The sequence below is a fragment of the Mytilus trossulus genome, unplaced genomic scaffold (assembly GCF_036588685.1).
Source record: "Mytilus trossulus isolate FHL-02 unplaced genomic scaffold, PNRI_Mtr1.1.1.hap1 h1tg001226l__unscaffolded, whole genome shotgun sequence".
NCBI classification, from domain to species: domain Eukaryota; kingdom Metazoa; phylum Mollusca; class Bivalvia; order Mytilida; family Mytilidae; genus Mytilus; species Mytilus trossulus.
This window is the reverse complement of record NW_026963721.1, coordinates 7,501-15,000: the sequence shown is the minus strand read 5'-3', so window position 1 is coordinate 15,000 and position 7,500 is coordinate 7,501.

The following is a 7,500-nucleotide window of genomic DNA, read 5'->3' as shown; positions in this document are numbered from 1 at the left end:
GCACGTTAGACGCGGACAGGCTATCGCGGGTCTCTCGATCATCCAGGCCGGCAAACTATACCCTCGGTAAAATTTTTTTACGAGGGTGAAATTTTCATCGTGGTGTCGCACGTTAGACGCGGACAGGCTATCGCGGGTCTCTCGATCATCCAGGCCGGCAAAGTATACCCTCGGTAAAATTTTTTTACGAGGGTGAAATTTTCATCGTGGTGTCGCACGTTAGACGCGGACAGGCTACCGCGGGTCTCTCGACCATCGAGGCCTTCAAACTATACCCTCGGTAAAATTTTTTTACAAGGGTGAAATGTTCATCGGTAAGCCGCACGTTAGATGCGGACAGGCTACCGCGGGTCTCTCGACCATCGAGGCCGTCTAACTATACCCTCGGTAAAAAAAATTTACAAGGCTGAAATGTTCATCGGGAAGCCGCACGTTAGACGAGGCAGGCTACCGCGGGTCTCTCGACCATCGAGGCCTTCAAACTATACCCTCGGTAAAAAATTTTTACAAGGGTGAAATGTTCATCGGGAAGCCGCACGTTAGATGCGGACAGGCTACCGCGGGTCTCTCGACCATCGAGGCCGTCTAACTATACCCTCGGTAAAAAAAATTTACAAGGCTGAAATGTTCATCGGGAAGCCGCACGTTAGACGAGGCAGGCTACCGCGGGTCTCTCGACCATCGAGGCCGTCTAACTGTACCCTCGGTAAAAAAAATGTACAAGGCTGAAATGTTCATCGGGAAGCCGCACGTTAGACGCGGACAGGCTACCGCGGGTCTCTCGACCATCGAGGCCGTCTAACTGTACCCTCGGTAAAAAAAATTTACAAGGCTGAAATGTTCATCGGGAAGCCGCACGTTAGACGAGGCAGGCTACCGCGGGTCTCTCGACCATCGAGGCCGTCTAACTGTACCCTCGGTAAAAAAAATGTACAAGGCTGAAATGTTCATCGGGAAGCCGCACGTTAGACGCGGACAGGCTACCGCGGGTCTCTCGACCATCGAGGCCGTCTAACTATCCCCTCGGTAAAAAAATTTACAAGGCTGAAATTTCCATCGGGAAGCCGTACGTTAGACGCAGGCAAGCTACCGCGGGTCTCTCGACCATCGAGGCCGTCTAACTGTACCCTCGGTAAAAAAAATTGACAAGGCTGAAATATTCATCGGGAAGCCGCACGTTAGACGAGGCAGGCTACCGCGGGTCTCTCGACCATCGAGGCCGTCTAAATATACCCTCGGTAAAAAAAAATTTACAAGGCTGAAATGTTCATCGGGAAGCCGCACGTTAGACGCAGGCAAGCTACTGCGGGTCTCTCGACCATCGAGGCCGTCTAACTGTACCCTCGGTAGAATTTTTTTTACCAGGCTGAAATGTTCATCGGGAAGCCGCACGTTAGACGAGGACAGGCTACCGCGGATCTCTCGACCATCGAGGCCGTCTAACTGTACCCTCGGTAAAAAAAAATTTACAAGGCTGACATGTTCATCGGGAAGCCGCACGTTAGACGAGGCAGGCTACCGCGGGTCTCTCGACCATCGAGGCCGTCTGACTTTACCCTCGGTAAAATTTTTTACAAGGGTGAAATGTTCATCGGGAAGCCGCACGTTAGACGCGGACAGGCTACCGCGGATCTCTCGACCATCGAGGCCGTCTAACTGTACCCTCGGTAAAAAAAAATGTACAAGGCTGAAATGTTCATCGGGAAGCCGCACGTTAGACGAGGCAGGCTACCGCGGGTCTCTCGACCATCGAGGCCGTCTAACTATCCCCTCGGTAAAAAAAAATTTACAAGGCTGAAATTTCCATCGGGAAGCCGTACGTTAGACGCAGGCAAGCTACCGCGGGTCTCTCGACCATCGAGGCCGTCTAACTGTACCCTCGGTAAAAAAAATTGACAAGGCTGAGATATTCATCGGGAAGCCGCACGTTAGACGCGGACAGGCTACCGCGGATCTCTCGACCATCGAGGCCGTCTAACTGTACCCTCGGTAAAAAAAAATTTACAAGGCTGACATGTTCATCGGGAAGCCGCACGTTAGACGAGGCAGGCTACCGCGGGTCTCTCGACCATCGATCGAAGCCGTCTAACTGTACCCTCGGTAAAAAAAATGTACAAGGCTGAAATGTTCATCGGGAAGCCGCACGTTAGACGAGGCAGGCTACCGCGGGTCTCTCGACCATCGATCGAAGCCGTCTAACTGTACCCTCGGTAAAAAAAAATGTACAAGGCTGAAATGTTCATCGGGAAGCCGCACGTTAGACGAGGCAGGCTACCGCGGGTCTCTCGACCATCGAAGCCGTCTGACTGTACCCTCGGTAAAAAAAATTCACAAGGCTGAAATGTTCATCGGGAAGCCGCACGTTAGACGAGGCAGGCTACCGCGGGTCTCTCGACCATCGAAGCCGTCTAACTGTACCCTCGGTAAAAAAAATTCACAAGGCTGAAATGTTCATCGGGAAGCCGCACGTTAGACGCAGGCAGGCTACCGCGGGTCTCTCGACCATCGAAGCCGTCTAACTGTACCCTCGGTAAAAAATTTTTACAAGGCTGAAATGTTCATCGGGAAGCCGCACGTTAGATGCGGACAGGCTACCGCGGGTCTCTCGACCATCGAGGCCTTCAAACTATACCCTCGGTAAAAAATTTTTACAAGGGTGAAATGTTCATCGGGAAGGCGCACGTTAGACGCAGGCAGGCTACCGCGGGTCTCTCGACCATCGAGGCCGTCTAACTATACCCTCGGTAAAAAAAATTTACAAGGCTGAAATGTTCATCGGGAAGCCGCACGTTAGACGCAGGCAGGCTACCGCGGGTCTCTCGACCATCGAAGCCGTCTAACTGTACCCTCGGTAAAAAAATTTTACAAGGCTGAAATTTTCATCGGGAAGCCGCACGTTAGACGCAGGCAGGCTACCGCGGGTCTCTCGACCATCGAAGCCGTCTAACTGTACCCTCGGTAAAAAAAATTCACAAGGCTGAAATGTTCATCGGGAAGCCGCACGTTAGACGAGGCAGGCTACCGCGGGTCTCTCGACCATCGAGGCCTTCAAACTATACCCTCGGTAAAAAAAAATTTACGAGGGTGAAATTTTCATCGGGAAGCCGTACGTTAGACGCAGGCAAGCTACTGCGGGTCTCTCGACCATCGAGGCCGTCTGACTATACCCTCGGTAAAAAAAAATTTACAAGGCTGAAATGTTCATCGGTAAGCCGCACGTTAGACGCAGGCAGGCTACCGCGGGTCTCTCGACCATCGAGGCCGTCAAACTATACCCTCGGTAAAAAAAATTTTACAAGGGTGAAATTTTCATCGGTAAGCCGCACGTTAGACGCAGGCAGGCTACCGCGGGTCTCTCGACCATCGAAGCCTTCAAACTATACCCTCGGTAAAACTTTTTTACGAGGGTGAAATCTTCATCGGGAAGGCGCACGTTAGACGCAGGCAAGCTACTGCGGGTCTCTCGACCATCGAGGCCGTCTAACTACACCCTCGGTAAAAAATTTTTACAAGGCTGAAATGTTCATCGGGAAGCCGTACGTTAGACGCAGGCAGGCTTCTGCGGGTCTCTCGACCATCGAGGCCGTCTGACTATACCCTCGGTAAAAAAAATTTACAAGGCTGAAATGTTCATCGGGAAGCCGCACGTTAGACGAGGCAGGCTACCGCGGGTCTCTCGACCATCGAAGCCGTCTAACTGTACCCTCGGTAAAAAAAAATTTTACAAGGCTGAAATGTTCATCGGGAAGCCGCACGTTAGATGCGGACAGGCTACCGCGGGTCTCTCGACCATCGAGGCCGTCAAACTATACCCTCGGTAAAAAAAATTTACAAGGGTGAAATGTTCATCGGTAAGCCGCACGTTAGACGCGGACAGGCTACCGCGGGTCTCTCGACCATCGAGGCCGTCTAACTATACCCACGGTAAAAAAATTTTACAAGGGTGAAATTTTCATCGGGAAGCCGCACGTTAGACGCAGGCAGGCTACCGCGGGTCTCTCGACCATCGAGGCCGTCAAACTATACCCTCGGTAAAAATTTTTTTACAAGGGTGAAATTTTCATCGGGAAGCCGCACGTTAGACGCAGGCAAGCTACTGCGGGTCTCTCGACCATCGAGGCCGTCTAACTACACCCTCGGTAAAAAAAATTTACAAGGCTGAAATGTTCATCGGTAAGCCGCACGTTAGACGCAGGCAGGCTACCGCGGGTCTCTCGACCATCGAGGCCGTCAAACTATACCCTCGGTAAAAAAAATTTTACAAGGTGTGAAATTTTCATCGGTAAGCCGCACGTTAGACGCAGGCAGGCTACCGCGGGTCTCTCGACCATCGAAGCCTTCAAACTATACCCTCGGTAAAACTTTTTTACGAGGGTGAAATTTTCATCGGGAAGCCGCACGTTAGAATAGTACAGCAGGTCTCTCGATGAAACGATCACATTTCATGTAACGTAACGTAACAAAGGCAGGCATCGTACACCCTAACCCTAAGCCGCCTCTTGACGATGCACGTCCCTAACCCTAACCCTAACCCTAACCCTAACCCTAACCCTAACCCTAACCCTAACCCTAACCCTAACCCTAACTAAAACCCTAACCCTAACCCTAACCCTAACCCTAACCCTAACCCTAACCCTAACCCTAACCCTAACCCTAACCCTAACCCTAACCCTAACCCTAACCCTAACCCTAACCCTAACCCTAACCCTAACCCTAACCCTAACCCTAACCCTAACCCTAACCCTAACCCTAACCCTAACCCTAACCCTAACCCTAACCCTAACCCTAACCAGTCCGTGTCAGGACCCGAGCTGTCCTTAGTCCTCGATACGTTAGCCTGGTTTCGTTCGCGAATGTCAGGTCCATATGGACATAAGCATGGTATTCCTCGATACGTTAGCCTGGTTTCGCGAGTGTCAGGACCATATGGACATAAGCATGGTATTCCTCGATACGTTAACCTGGTTTCGCGAATGTCAGGACCATATGGACATAAGCATGGTATTCCTCGATACGTTAACCTGGTTTCGCGAATGTCAGGACCATATGGACATAAGCATGGTATTCCTCGATACGTTAACCTGGTTTCGCGAATGTCAGGACGTAAGCGGGACTTGTTAATTTTTGTTTTCCATGCCTTAACCGACCGCGGGTTGGGGACGACCACGTACACTGACACCCGCGGTAGCCCGCTAGCCAGGCCGTTCACGTCCCTTTACCAGCGGTAGCCCGCTATCGGGTCGACCACGTACACTGACACCCGCGGTAGCCCGCTAGCCAGGCCGTCCACGTCCCTTTACCCGCGGTAGCCCGCTATCGGGTCGACCACGTACACCGATACCCGCGGTAGCCCGCTAGCACGGCCGTCCACGTCCCTTTACCAGCGGTAGCCCAGTATCGGGTCGACCACGTACACTGACACCCGCGGTAGCCCGCTAGCCAGGCCGTCCACGTCCCTTTACCAGCGGTAGCCCGCTATCGGGTCGACCACGTACACCGACACCCGCGGTAGCCCGCTAGCCAGGCCGTCCACGTCCCTTTACCCGCGGTAGCCCGCTATCGGGTCGACCACGTACACCGATACCCGCGGTAGCCCGCTAGCACGGCCGTCCACGTCCCTTTACCCGCGGTAGCTCGCTATCGGGTCGACCACGTACACTGACACCCGCGGTAGCCCGCTAGCCAGGCCGTCCACGTCCCTTTACCAGCGGTAGCCCGCTATCGGGTCGACCACGTACACCGACACCCGCGGTAGCCCGCTAGCCAGGCCGTCCACGTCCCTTTACCCGCGGTAGCCCGCTATCGGGTCGACCACGTACACCGATACCCGCGGTAGCCCGCTAGCACGGCCGTCCACGTCCCTTTACCAGCGGTAGCCCAGTATCGGGTCGACCACGTACACTGACACCCGCGGTAGCCCGCTAGCCAGGCCGTCCACGTCCCTTTACCAGCGGTAGCCCGCTATCGGGTCGACCACGTACACCGACACCCGCGGTAGCCCGCTAGCCAGGCCGTCCACGTCCCTTTACCCGCGGTAGCCCGCTATCGGGTCGACCACGTACACCGATACCCGCGGTAGCCCGCTAGCACGGCCGTCCACGTCCCTTTACCCGCGGTAGCTCGCTATCGGGTCGACCACGTACACTGACACCCGCGGTAGCCCGCTAGCCAGGCCGTCCACGTCCCTTTACCAGCGGTAGCCCGCTATCGGGTCGACCACGTACACCGACACCCGCGGTAGCCCGCTAGCCAGGCCGTCCACGTCCCTTTACCCGCGGTAGCCCGCTATCGGGTCGACCACGTACACCGATACCCGCGGTAGCCCGCTAGCACGGCCGTCCACGTCCCTTTACCAGCGGTAGCCCAGTATCGGGTCGACCACGTACACTGACACCCGCGGTAGCCCGCTAGCCAGGCCGTCCACGTCCCTTTACCAGCGGTAGCCCGCTATCGGGTCGACCACGTACACCGACACCCGCGGTAGCCCGCTAGCCAGGCCGTCCACGTCCCTTTACCCGCGGTAGCCCGCTATCGGGTCGACCACGTACACCGATACCCGCGGTAGCCCGCTAGCACGGCCGTCCACGTCCCTTTACCCGCGGTAGCTCGCTATCGGGTCGACCACGTACCTTCTCAGCCGCGGGTAAGCCCGATGAAAAAAAAAAAAAAAAAAAAAAAAAAAAAATTTCCCATCCCATCGCATGCGGTAGCCCCGCTATCAACGTCGACCACGTACCTTCTCAGCCGCGGGTAAGCCCGATGAAAAAAATTTTTTTTTTTTTTTTTTTTCCCCCATCGCATGCGGTAGCCCCGCTATCAACGTCGACCACGTACCTTCTCAGCCGCGGGTAAGCCCGATGAAAAAATTTTTTTTTTTTTTTTTTTTTCCCCATCGCATGCGGTAGCCCCGCTATCAACGTCGACCACGTACCTTCTCAGCCGCGGGTAAGCCCGATGAAAAAATTTTTTTTTTTTTTTTTTTTTCCCCATCGCATGCGGTAGCCCCGCTATCAACGTCGACCACGTACCTTCTCAGCCGCGGGTAAGCCCGATGAAAAAAATTTTTTTTTTTTTTTTTTTTCCCCATCGCATGCGGTAGCCCCGCTATCAACGTCGACCACGTACCTTCTCAGCCGCGGGTAAGCCCGATGAAAAAATTTTTTTTTTTTTTTTTTTTTCCCCATCGCATGCGGTAGCCCCGCTATCAACGTCGACCACGTACCTTCTCAGCCGCGGGTAAGCCCGATGAAAAAATTTTTTTTTTTTTTTTTTTTTCCCCATCGCATGCGGTAGCCCCGCTATCAACGTCGACCACGTACCTTCTCAGCCGCGGGTAAGCCCGATGAAAAAATTTTTTTTTTTTTTTTTTTTTCCCATCGCATGCGGTAGCCCCGCTATCAACGTCGACCACGTACCTTCTCAGCCGCGGGTAAGCCCGATGAAAAAATTTTTTTTTTTTTTTTTTTTTTTTCCCATCGCATGCGGTAGCCCCGCTATCAA